Source organism: Mesocricetus auratus, unplaced genomic scaffold (assembly GCF_017639785.1).
Source record: "Mesocricetus auratus isolate SY011 unplaced genomic scaffold, BCM_Maur_2.0 Super-Scaffold_100030, whole genome shotgun sequence".
Lineage (NCBI taxonomy): Eukaryota > Metazoa > Chordata > Mammalia > Rodentia > Cricetidae > Mesocricetus > Mesocricetus auratus.
In genome coordinates, this window is record NW_024429211.1 from 4,755,293 (window position 1) to 4,769,306 (window position 14,014).

At 38.6% G+C, this 14,014-nt stretch overlaps 1 long non-coding RNA gene and 2 other non-coding genes across 24 annotated transcripts in view; all 3 read left to right on the plus strand.

Annotated features, from left to right (window-relative positions):
• Positions 1 to 14,014, plus strand: part of LOC106022184 — a 202,162-nt gene that overhangs the window by 158,808 nt on the left and 29,340 nt on the right. For 21 of the 22 annotated variants that reach the window (XR_005871914.1, XR_005871913.1, XR_005871919.1 and 18 more), the window contains 4 exons: positions 5,891 to 5,960; positions 6,582 to 6,625; positions 7,887 to 7,958; positions 8,316 to 8,359. This is a non-coding gene — a long non-coding RNA (uncharacterized LOC106022184). Of the gene's footprint in view, positions 1 to 2,668; positions 4,242 to 5,890; positions 5,961 to 6,581; positions 6,626 to 7,886; positions 7,959 to 8,315; positions 8,360 to 14,014 lie in introns of those variants that run through there. The other variant, XR_005871923.1, reaches the window with a different exon arrangement.
• On the plus strand, positions 6,259 to 6,337 carry LOC121135070. The gene has a single exon (XR_005872261.1). It is a non-coding gene; the product is annotated as a small nucleolar RNA SNORD115 (small nucleolar RNA).
• On the plus strand, positions 7,996 to 8,074 carry LOC121134822. Its single transcript, XR_005872031.1, has one exon. It is a non-coding gene; the product is annotated as a small nucleolar RNA SNORD115 (small nucleolar RNA).

The following is a 14,014-nucleotide window of genomic DNA, read 5'->3' on the forward strand; positions in this document are numbered from 1 at the left end:
ACTATTTACATAGCAGCATTATTTGTAATAGCCAGAAAACTTGGAAGCAAACTAGATGCCCCTCAACCGAAGAGTGGATAGAGAAACTGTGGTACAATTACACAATGGAGTACTATTCAGCAAAAAAAAACTATGGAATCCTGAAATTTGCTGTCAAATATATGGCCCTAGAAGAAACTATCCTGAGTGAGGTAACCCAGGCACAAAAAGAGAAAAATGACCTGAACGCTCTCATATATGGATTTTAGACATAGATCTGGGGAGTGCCAGCCTACAATCCCATGACCACAGAGTCTTTGAAAAAGAACCTTCATTCAGTGGCTGATGGAAGCAGAGGCAGAATCCCATGGCTAAGCACTGAGATGAACTCAAGAAAGCCAGTGACAGAGAGGGAGGACTGATGAACAGAGGAGTTAAGACTGGGCTGGTTTAACCCCCAGAAACAGCTGACCTGACAAGGTTTAGCTCTTGAATCCCAGACTGTTGCCTGGGAATCCAGCATGGAACTGATTAAGACCCCCTGAATGAGGGAGTCAGTGAGGAGGCATAGGTAATCTATTGAGCCTTGGGTGGTAGATCAGTATTTATCCCGGGTATACAAATGGACTTTGGACTCCCATCCAACAATGAGAGATGCACTCTCACCCTGAATATTTGAGAGAGGGTCTAGGCACTGCCCTGGATGAAATGACAGACTATGGACATCCATGTGGAGGGCCTCACCCTCCCTGGGGAAATGAGGAGATATTGGAGGGGTTGGTGTTAGGGCACAGGAGGAGGGGAGGGAAATGGAGAGGGACCTGGAATTGACATGTGAAGCCACATTGCTTCTAATGTAAATTAAATATAAAAAAGTATATTTTTATATTTTATAAAGGCAGTGTTTGCTCATGACTTTAATCTCAGCAGAGGCAGAGGCAGTCCGATCTCTGTGAGTTGGAGTCCAACGTGGTCTACAGAGCAAGTTCCAGGACAGCTTCCAAAAAATACAGATTAACCCTGTCTCAAAAAAATGAATAAATAAAATGAGAATAATTAAACAAAAAATATATACGTACTGGTAGAAAGTTCGCCTATTTAACATTCCTTGTGATAACAACTTCCACTGAAATCTCTGTACTGGCTGAGAATTGTAATAGTTAGGTACTGTGAAGGCAAAATTTTCTCTGTGTTTCTCTTGTAATGGTATAATGAAGAAGCAATATTTTCAATCTGTAACTACAATTGGCCAATCCTTAGGTATTAAAGAAGGTAGTTGCAACCCAGTTTGTTGAGAGGCCATAGGTTGAATTACCTGGTTGATAGCTTTCAGGTAAGTAACCAGCTTCCAATTCCAAGACTTCTTTTTAATAGCAAATACAGTTGAATTCCTTTGAATATTTGATGCTTCTGTATGTCCATCATTTATCTGTACCTGAACTAAATTTTCCAAAGCCTCTAACTTCTCAGAGGTCATAGGCAATTGACCTACCCAGACAGGTTCATCTGTTAGCCATTTTAAGGGTAGAAATTTGGTTCCTCTATAGGTTTTACACTAGCATACTGTTTCTGTACAGCCTGTATGTTTGACATGTGTTTTCTGTGCCTTACAATATTTTTTCTACCACTAAGAGCTTGTCTAAGATTCATGTCTGATACAGGAGGAATGTTAATCTGTATATTCCATTGCTGTAATAGAAGAAGAATATCTTACTATCATGGTAACACATGGAGTATAATGTACTGTTTTGTTACATGAGGTCCATGTAACAAGAACAGTTTTTGACACACAAATTGGGAAGAATGACTTTCATGGGTTTTTTAACATCTGTATTTAATGAGGAGCACATTGCACTCAGACATCTTATAGGTTGCAAAAAGATAAAATCCTGACTTGCACAAAACACGTCACTCAGATCCGTGCCTCATGAGAACACAGAATGGTAAGGAGTTGCCCAGAGAAATTACAGACAGAAACAGATGCACTCAGTTATTTTCAAGTGTAAAGCTAATTAACTACAAACCCTATACTAAAAATCAATGAGAACAATAAAAATGAAGATGAACAAACCTTTATGTTTTGCTGAGATACCATAAATGGAAGTCTTTAGGAGTGCTGACATGTGTTGAATGAATACATGTACATATAAATGTTTAATGAAAAGGAAACTGAATAGAGAAATTTGTCCTAATGTAGTGCTAATGTACAGAGTTCTCACACAGAAACCATCAAGGGAATTCAAGGCTGCTGTGCACTTCACATGTTCTTATAGAAAAGGCCTTCCTTTCAGAGAAAAGAAGCATACCCTCTCACTTACAAATGCCATGGCCAAATATGTTGGAAATCATCTACAATAGGAAGGGCATCTAGAACACTGTTGATGTGCAAGGCTACAGCACCACCCCAAGGAATAAACCCTGTGATGATACACACCAAAGAACTAGTCCCTTTCATGAGTTATCTTAATATTGACATAAAAATCATAAAGAACATCTGACATCCTTTCTCCTAATACATTCTCAATATAATCTTATAGACAGTTATACAAGAAATCACAACAAACACAACTTTGTTATAGAAGCCATATCCTGTCTGTGTTTGAGGACCACTTCGTATAGCAGTTCAGGTTAGAAATAGCAGTCAGGACACAATTAGATACGTGAATTTTTTATTTCTAATTTGTTGCAGGTGGGAATTTCAAAGGCCTCTTAATTTCAGGCGGGAGATGAGCATTGAATCATCCTCTGTTGTGCAGTTCCCTTGTTACTATGCCTGGAGATTTCAGAACCTTGAGATCTATGAATTGAGGGGTCCAAGAAATGGTTATTCTACGATTCCCCTGTCTTGGTACTTATGTTTTGATTCATGGAATGTTGACCACATTCATCCCCTTTCAGTCCATTGGCATTCCATATCACACAGTCTAGAATTCCCTTGTCAAGTCACCGAAAAGTTCAACAAATATTACTGACCCATCTGTTCTTTTTCATTGAAAAGACCATATTTATGTGAATGGTATTTTGTAAAATATATTTTAACCACCTAAATCTTCAGATTTCTGTTCTTAAGTAAATAAGACATCTTAAATCTTACTGCCTCTCATTATTTCCTATCTCATATACTTAAAACTCGGTACCTCATATGCCAATTTCTATGCATCTGTTCCTTCACCAGAATTCTGAGTAATACAATGGAATAATTCGATATAAATAGCCCAGGACAACAGACAATACATTTTAATAATCGACATTTCTTATTTAACTCCCTGTTAACTCTGACAATGTACTCTTAGAGTTTTCACTATTTATTTTCTTTGCTGTCACAGGAATGACTTTAAGAATATTTCCTATAGGAAAGCACACAAAATTTGTATTTAACTATTTAAGGCATGAGATAATTTTTACTGTTCTTTTTCACAATATTGGAGCATAAGGTGACCCTCATGAGACTCATGATCAGACAAATTAGCAAGAATTAGTGTTACATAAAAAATCTTTTCTTTCGGGATACCTATAACTGAAATTTAGAAAGTTAAGGAGAATTACAAAGTGGTAGTTTACCATAGAGAGAATCATCAAGACATAAACACAATAACCAAAAGACCTGCACTGAAAATGCTTCTGATAGTACTGTAGGCATTACATACCAGATACACATCCATGAAGTTGATGGCATTTGAATATACACTGCATTATACAACAAAGATTTGACTGTTATTGACAAAATGGAAAATCCTTACTGGATTGTGAGACACAGCACAAAGTCTGTGATTATGTGTAGGAGAAGATGATGAAATCATAGGGAAATAAAGAGGATGAGGAATAAAATGTAGTAAGCATCTCGTGATGATTATATCCTCATGAAATCCAAAAGATGGAATGCCTCTAAAATTAATCAGAGGATGACATTTGCCATTTTTATTACTTTAATTTTACATAACATTCTTCTAAAGTCAATGCCAGTTCCCTCTCTCTTCCCTCATTGAGCAACACCAAAAATACCCTCAGCCCCCCATGCTATACCCACTCCCTTCCACAAAGTGTGTTTCCAGAATCTGTCATTTCGCTCAGGGATGGGTCCAGACAATCGCCTAAGAATGAAGGCTGAGACATCATCCCTGTTTGTGTAATGGACACACTAAGTACATTTATATGCCTGGGATGTATACTGATCTGTGCCCCAGGGACAATAGTTTCAACAGGGTTAGAGTTAGGGTTAGGGTTCTCTTCTTCCCAGCTACCACTCCTCCCCACCTCCTGCCATGTTCCCAATCGGTTCAGGAAATACTGCCTCATTCCTCTTCTCTTGGGTATCAAGCATGTATACTTTAGGTTCTTTCCTGTTTCACAGAACCTCTGTCAGTGGAATTGCAGACTGGCACTATCCTGTTCCATATATAATATCCATATGTGAGTGAGTGCATACCATTTAGTATTTTTGTTACTGGGTTAACCCATTCAGCATGTTTTCTTCTAGTGTCATCCACTTGCCTGCAAATTTCAAGATTCCATTGTTTTTTTCTGCTGAGTAGTACTCCATTTTGTAAATGTACCATACTTTCTCTATCCATTCTTCAGTTGAGGGGCATCTAGGTTGTTTCCAGGTTCTGGCAATTACAAATACTGCTGTTATTAACATAGTGGAAGAGATGTCCTTGTTGTATGAATTTGAATCTTGCGGATTTATGCCTAAGAATGGAATTCCTGGGTCTTGTGATAGACAGATTCCCATTTTCCTGAGGAATCTCCATACTGATTTCCAAAGTGGGTGTATGAGTTGTCACTCGCACTAGGAGTGGCAGAGTGTTCCCATCTCTTTGCATCCTCTCCATCATAGTCTTTCGTGTGTTTTTGATTTTAGCTATTCTAACAGGAGTAAGATGATACATCAGACATGCTTTGATTTTCATTTACCTATTGGCTAAGGATGTTGAACACTTTCTCAATTGTCTCTCAGTCATTCTAGACTCCACTATTGAGAATTGTTTATTTAGAGCTGTACCCCATTTTGAATTGCATCTTTGGTGTTTTGCAGACTTGCTTCTTGAGTTCATTTAAATTTTGGAGATCAGCCTTCTGTCAGATGTGGGTTTAGCGAATATCTTTTACCATTCTGTGGACTGCCTTTTTGTCTTGCTGACTGTGTGCTTTGCCTTACAGAAGCTTCTTAGTTTCAGGAGGCTCCACTTGTTAATTGTTGAAATCAGTGTCTGTGCTATTGGTGTTATATTCAGGATGCAGTCTCCTGTACCAATTCGTTGAAAAGTGTCTCCCAATTACTCTTCTAATGGTTTTGGTGTGTTTGTATTTAGATTGAAGTCTTTGATCCATTTGGACCAAAGTTTTGTGCAAGGCAATAGACATGGATCTATCTACAGTCTTCTGCATGCCTATATCCACTTAAGCCAGTGCAATTGTTGAAGACACTTTCTTTTTTCCATTGTGTAGTTTTAGCTTTTTTATCAAAAATTAGTGTTCAAAAGCTTGTTGATTAATCTTAGGGTGTCCAATTCGATTCCATTTGTCGTCAAGTCTATTTTTGTGCCAATACAAATCTGTTTTCAAGACTATAGCTCTGTAATAGAGCTTGAAGTTAGATATGGTGAGGCCTCATGAAGTTCCTCTTTTTATAGGGTTATTTAGGTTATCCTGGAACTATTTATTTCTTTTCATTACTATAGCATTCTAGGTAACATAGATTGGAATTCCCATGTGAAGTCACAAATGTAGTCACCAAATATTATTAGTCATTCTGTACTTCTTCATTGAAAGGACCCCAGCTGTGTTGAATGGCATCTTGTAATATCTCTTTTAACCATCTCAATCATAGCCTTTCATTTCAAAGGTAAACATGCTATCTTAAATGTTAATGCCTCCAATGATCTCCTATCTCATCATTGTTAATTCTTAGGTACCAGACTCCCATTCCTACTCATCTGATCCTGTTCCTGAATTCAAAGGAATACAAGGGGAGCCATTCGGTATGAATATTCCTGAGAAACTGAGAAAAAAGTATAATATTCAAAATTTTCTGATTTATATATTTGTGAACTCTTACAATGTTCTCTGAGTGTACATGATTTATATTCTATACCTGTTAAACAGGTTACTCTAAGAATACTTGTTATAGAAAAGCAATTAAAACCTGTACTTAACATTTAAAGCATGATGAAACTTTTACCATTAAACCGACGTCCCACAGAAGTTTGCTCTTTGTAATACTGGTATGCAGCACAGTTTGTGACACACAATCAAGTATAGCTATACCTTCTGTGGATTGGGTCTATGATAAAAAACCAATGTCATGAGAAGAGCTGATGACATAAAAATCATGCTCAATAGGATTATGCTGAGACACAGGCTAAAAGACAGAAGAGAAATGGGGGCCTAGATTCATCATGCCGTTCTCATCCACCAGTACACAGATCTTCATTCACCCAGGAGAGGGTCCTTGACTGGGGAATCCTGTAAGGAACAGGTGATCTTCTTTGGGAGAGCAATGAGCCTGCCTCAGATGGCACCTGTTGGGGCTCTCTATTTATGTCAATGCTGACAAACATCAGCACTCTGCACATGTCCATCTATTCTCTTCTGTATTTCAGTGATGCAGAATGGATATTTGTTGCCCCAGTCATTTAATCTTCGGGTAAGTGGAAAGACAATGTTACATGCCTCAGTCTCTTTTAGATGTCTGGCTTCAAACATCAGAAAGCATGACCTTCTAGGAATCTAGTGACAATTAAGGCACAGAAATTGTGCTCTACCTTCCTTTTGGGAATCTCCTAGTCTAGGCCCATGAGAAAATGATGTTAATTCAAACTGTCTTGTCTTTTAGAATTCGAAGTAGTAGGTGTTGTCACACAGAGCAGTGACTGTTGTGGGTGGTGGGACACAAGGTTTGGGGTCAGGACATTCAAACCTGGTACCTTGCATAGCTCAGTGATAGGTGAAATTGAATATGAAAAACCTGCCTTGGTGTGTCTATCTCACTCCCATGTTGTTCATTATAGATGAGGCAATGGCTACATGTTCTGCCTGTGTGAGGAGGGGGACATACTCCAAAATTCCAAACATTGTCCTCATGCATGTTCACTATCCAGTCTCTCATCTGCAGGAAGATCACTAGGTTACTTTTCTGCGCTCATAAAACAGAGACTCACAGTGTTCTAGTGCACAAATGTATGTATCAGTTAGGAAAACTCAGACATCTTTTATTTTCTTTAGGATTAGAAAACTTACTCTGCCATTCTGGAATCAGGCAACATCAGGCAATTCGAAAGGGCATTTCCCTCTTTGCTAGATGCACAGGCTCATCAACAAGTGGAGACCCACTCAACACACATTAGTTGAATTGAATTTCAACCATATGAATGACATCCAAAGTAGCAAAAAATTGCTTTGCTCATGTGATGAGGAATACGTGAAGAGAACGTGTGTAGGCATCCAAAACAGGCATTACTTGGACAAATAAGAATTTCAAACATACCCAGTTACTTTGGTGATTAGGAAGTGATTTCCCAGGGAAATGGGATAGAGATCTGCAAGGAACAACAAATAACAGGTTGGAACTTATATGGCACAGTGCATGATCAGATGCTAAAAATTTTTCAGCATACCTATAATACGCCTTCATAATATTCTGTCATCTAAAGGGATGAATTCAAGAAGTGATGATGAGGTTGAAACAAGTGAAGTGTTAAATGTGGCTAGGTGTGGCAAGCAGGTAACAACCATGAAAAATTTTCATTAACTCTTATATGGCTTTGATTAGCAATTGACCCAATTATCATGCTTGAGTGTTTGTGCTTTCTGAAGATGGGCGTTACAATACCAATGTAACAGATATGACATTTGGCACTCCAAAAGTTTCCTGACTAAGAGAACTTATTATGCTTGATACCATGCAGGAGACAAATGCCAGCTGATCATTTTTCTGAAGCTCACAGAGACCTACCTTCTAGATGGTCTTGGCCTTCCTGGTAAGCAGCATTGTGTGTGACCCACTTCTGAACACCTGGCTATATGATGAAAAACCAATGTCATGAAGAGAGGTGATGACATAAAAATGATGCTCAATAGCATTACGCTGAAGACCAAGCTAAAGGAAAAGTGAGAAACGGAGACCTAATCTCCTCAGGACATTCTCATAGGCCAATGCACAGGCCCTCATTCACCCAGCAGTGTTTCCCTCTCTTAGGAATCCAGTGAGGTCAAGTTGCTTTTGTTTAGAGGAGCACTGAACCTCTGTCAGCATGAATTTGTGCCACTCTTCATGTGTCAAGGAAGGCAGGAATCAATACTCTGCTCATGTCCATCTCTTTTCTTCTGCATTTCAGTGATCCCAGATGCCGATATGGTACCCAAATAATGAGACATTCAAGTAAGTGGAAAGATCAGCATAAGTGGCTGGGTCTATCCTGGATATGTGCATTCAAAAATTGAAATTCATGAATTTCTATGAATACAAAGAAACTTGCAGCACAAAACTTGTGCTCTCCCTTCATTTTGGGACTCACCTAACCATAAACACATGAGACCAGGATGCTAATTGAAACTGAAAGTCTTGTGGAATTCCATATCCTAGGTATTGAGAAACACATCACTACCTGGATTGGGATGTGGGTCAAAATACTTAGGTCAGGATGTTCAGGGCTTCTCCCTGTACAGTTCAGTGATAAGTGATTGTGATCTTCAAATCCCTGTCTGCCTTGGGGTGTCAATTGAATTTCCATGCTGTTTGTTCCTGCCGGGACAGAGCTTCATGTTCTTGCTGTGTCAGGAGTGTGACATGCTCCAAACTTGCAAAGATGACACTTAAGAATGTCCAACTTGCAGGCCCTCAACTGCAAGGAGAAAAATTGGCTACTTCTCTAGGGCTCATAAGGCAGATGAATGTGTTATATTGCACAAATGTACATATAAGTTAGGCAAATTCAAATATCTTTTCTTTCATAAGTATTAGTGAACATGTCCTGCCATGCAGGCATCAGGCCACATGAGGCAATAAGACAGGATGTATCTAGCCAGGCATTCCACATTTGCCTAGGTTCTCAGGATCATCATCATGTGGAGACCCACTCTCAACACAAAAGTAGCATGGAATTTCAACCACAAAAAGGACATTCCCAGCTGCAAAGGCTTGTGTTGCATATGTGATAAGAAATGGACCAAGAGTATAGGATTCAGTAAACTAAGCACACAATAAATGGGCTATAAAGAACCTTAAGTGTACACATCTTACAATGGGATTGGGCAGTGATGTCTGAAGGAAATTTGTTAGAGCTGTGCAAAGAACAGGAGATGAGTGGTGTTGGACCTTGTAAAACGCAGTGCCTGATTAGAAGCTAAAATGTTTTCAGCAGACCTATAATATGCCTACACAATGTTCTGTCTGCTAATGCTATGAATGCAGTCAGTGAGGATGAGGGTGAAACATTTGAAGGGTTAAACTTGTCTACAGGTAGCACACAGGTAACAGATATTAAAATTTTACATTATCTCTTCCAAGACTTTGATTAACAATTGCCCCCAACTATCATGTAGCAAGTTTAGGTGGGGCGAGTCCAGCTTCAGGTGAGATTGGGTCTCCAGCGGGGATCCTCCACCCAACACCCATCCCCTTGATCTTCTGGGGCCAATCCTGGCATCCAGAAGACCAGCCCACACAGGAAAGACATCAGCCCTTCCAAGCCCCTAACCCCAGGGAGCTCAGCTTCAGGAAAGACATCAACTCTTCCAGGCCCCAAACTCCACTTCAGCTTCAGGAAGGAAGGAAACCAGTGGAGACAGAAAGACCTCACCAGCACCCACTGGAAGAAGAGATGGGAAGAAGACAGAATAAGAGCTCACTCAGAAATAGAAAGACCAACATGACCCCACCAGAATCTAGGAATCCAACACCAGCAAGAACCGAATAGCATTACATAGACGAAGCAGAGGAGACAGACCCTAAAAATTATTTCATAAAGATGATGGAGACCTTCAAAGAAGAAATGAGGAAATCCCTTAAAGAAATAGAAGAAAAAACAAACAAAAAATCCATGAAATGGGGGAAAATTCAAGAAATAAACAAATCTCTCAAAGAATCTAAAGAGCACCAAGAAAAAACAACCAAAAAATGAAGGAAACAACTCAAACAGTAGAAGGATGAAAGCTGAAATAGAAACGATAAAGAAAACACAGAACAAAGGGATGCTGGAAATAGAAAAGCTGGGTAAATGATCAGGAACTACAAATGCAAGTATCACATATAGAATACAAGAGATAGAAGAGAGAATCTCAGGTGTTGAAGACTCATTAGAGGATATAGAGTCGTCAACCAAAGAAAATCTTAAAACCAACAAATCCTTAACACAAAATATACAGGAAACATGGGACACTGTGAAGAAGCCAAAACTGAGAATAATAGGTATAGAAGAAGATGAAGAAATACAACTCAAAGGTACAGAAAACATATTCAACAAAATCATAGAAGAAAACTTCCCTAACCTAAAGAAAGATATGCCTATGAAAGTACAAGAATCTTACAAAACACCAAATAGGCTGGACCAGAAAAAGAAGTCACCTCACCATATAATAATCAAAACATCAAACCTACAGAGTAAAGAGAAAATATTAAGAGCAGCTAAAGAAAAAGGCCAAGAAACATACAAAGGCAGACCTATCCGAAGTACACTTGACTTCTCAATGAAAACAATGAAAGCCAGAAGATCCTGGACAGATGTCCTATAAACACTAATCGAACAAGGATGCCAGCCCAGACTACTATATCCAGCAAAGCTCTCAATTACCATAGATGGGGAAAACAAAATATTCCATGACAAATCCAGATTTAAACAATACGTATCCATGAATCCAGCTCTACAGAAAGTGCTAGAAGGAAAACCTAGATCCAAGGAAGATAACTACATTCACAAAGACACAGGCAATATATATTCTCACTTTACAACACACCAAAAGAAAAAAGGAGGGGGAAACTACACAAAATAACTTCACTAACAATTAATCAAGCCCAAAAATAATCATCAATCTATTGAGCCTTGGGCAGCAGATCAGTACCAATCCCAAGTATACACACGGACTTTGGACTCCCTTAGAACAATGTGAGGTGCACTATCACCCTGAACTCTTGGGGAAGGGTCTAGGCCCTGCCCTATATGAAATGACAGACTATGGACACCCCCATGGAGGGCCTCACCCTCCCTGGGGGAATGAGGGGATAACGGGGGGGGGTGTTGGGGGGGAGGTCACGGGAGGAGGGGAGGGAAAGGGAGAGGGACCTGGAACTGACTTGTGAAGCAACCTTGTTTCTTATCTAAATTTAAACTGGAAAATAAAATATAAATAAAATAAATGAAATAAAATATTTACATATTTATAAGAAAAAAATATCCCTCAGTGTCAATGGCCTCATCTTGCCTATAAAAAGACACAGACTAGCAGAATGGATATGAAGACAGAATCCTTCCTTCTGCTGCATACAAGAAACACATCTCAACATCAAAGGCAGACGTTATCTCACAGTAAAGGGTTGGGAATAGGTCTTCCAATCAAACAGTCCCAAGAAACAAGCAGGTGTAGCAATCCTAATATCTAACAAACTAGACTTCAAATTAAAATCAATCAAAAGAGATGAAGAAAGACACTTCATATTCATCAAAGGAAAAGTACATTAAGTGAAGTCTCAATTTTAAACATCTATGCCCCAAATACAAAGGCACATACATTCATGAAAGAAAATTACTAAAGCTCAAAATGCACATAAAATCTCACACACTAATAGTAGAAGACTTCAACACTCCACTCTCACCGTTAGACAGGACCTCCAGACAGAAACTTAACAAAGAATCAAAAGAACAAATAGAAGTTATGACCCAACAGGGTTTAACAGACATCTATAGAACATTCCACCCAAATTCAAAGGGATATACCTTCTTCTCGGCACCACATGGAACCTTCTCTAAAATTGACCACATAATAGGAAACATAGCAAATCTCCACAGATACAAAAAATTGGAATAACCCCCTGTATCTTATCAGACCACCATGCATTAACATTAGAATTCAACAATAACACAAATCGCAGAAACCCTAATACTCGTGGAGATTGAACAATGCACAATTGCACCATCCCTGGGTAAAGGAAGAAATTAAAGACTTCCTCGATTTCAGTGAGAATGAAGACACAACATATAAAAATTTATGGGACACTTTGAAAGCAATGCTGAGAGGAAAGTTTATAGCACTAAGTGCCCACATGAAAAAACTGGAGAAGAGTCATACTAGAGAATTAATAGCACAGCTGAATGTTCTAGAACAAAAGGAAGTAAACTCACCCAGGAGGAGCAGATGCCAGGAAATAATCAAATTGAGGGCAGAAATCAATCAAGTAGAAACCAGGAAAACACTGAGAAGAATCAATGAAACAAAGAGTTGGTTCTCTGAGAAAATCAACAAAATAGACAAACCTCTGACCAAACTAACCAAAAGAGAGAGAGAGAGAGCATGCTAATTAACAAAATCAGGAATGAAAAAGGGGACATAACAATGGACTCTGAGGAAATCCAGAGAATCATCAGGGCATACTTTGAAAATCTGTACTCCACAAAATTTGAAAATTTAAAGGAAATGGACAATTTCCTGGATAGATATCACTTGCCAAAACTGAATCAAGAGCAGATAAACAATCTAAACAGACCTATAACCCCTAATGAAATAGAAGCACTCATCAAAAGTCTCCCAAAAAAAAAAAGCCCATGCCCCCATGGCTTCAGTGCAGAATTCTACCAGAAATTCAAAGAAGAGCTAAGTCCAATACTCCTCAAAGTATTCCACACAATAGAAGCAGGAGGCTCACTGCCAAACTCTTTTACAAGGCTACAATTACCTTGATACCCAAGCCACACAAGACACAACTAAGAAAGAGAACTATAGACCAATTTCCCTCATGAACATTAATGCAAAAATACTCAATAAAATACTCTCAAATCGAATTCAAGATCACATCAGAAAAATCATCCACCATGATCAAGTAGGCTTCATCCCAGGAATGCAGTGATGGTTCAACATTAGATAATATATCAATGTAATCCACCATATAAACAAACTACCAAAGAAAAACCACATGATCATCTCACTAGATGCTGAAAAAGCCTTTGACAAAATCCAGCACCCCTTCATGATAAAGGTCCTAGAGAGATCAGGGATAACAGGAATATACCTAAATATAATAAAAGCAATATACAGTAAACCAACAGCTAACATCAAACTAAATGGAGAGAAACTCAAAGCAATTCCTCTAAAATCAGGAACAAGACAAGGCTGTTCACTCTCTCCATATCTCTTCAATATTGTACTTAAAGTTCTAGCTACAGCAATAAGACAACAAAAGGAGATAAAGGGGATACAAATAGGAAAAGAAGAAGTCAAACTTTCACTATTTGCAGATGATATGATAGTTTACATAAGTGACCCAAAAAACTCCACAAGGGAAATCCTAGAGCTGATAAATACCTTCAGCAATAAGGCAGGATACAAGGTAAACTAAAAAAAAATCAGTGGCCCTATTATATACAGATGATGAAGTGACTGAGAAAGAAATCAGAGAAACATCACCCTTTACAATAGCCAAAAACAGCAACAAATGTCTGGGGATACTGTTAACCAAGGAAGTTAAAGACCTGAATATCAAGAACATTGCGTCTTTAAAGAAAGAAATCAAAGAGGATACCAGAAAATGTAAAGATATCCCATGCTCTTGGATTGGTAGGATCAACATAATAAAAATGGCAATCTTGCCAAAAGCAGTCTACAGATTCAATGCAATCCCTATCAAAATTCCATCACAATTCTTCAAGGACCTGGAAAGAACATTAATCAACTTTATATGGAAAAACAAAAGGCCCAGGATAGCCAAAAAACCCTATACAATAAAGGAACTTCAGGAGGCATCACCATACCTGACTTCAAGCTCTATTATAGAGCTATAGTCCTGAAAACAGCTTGCTATTGGCTGTTTGGGTATTCTGAAGATGGG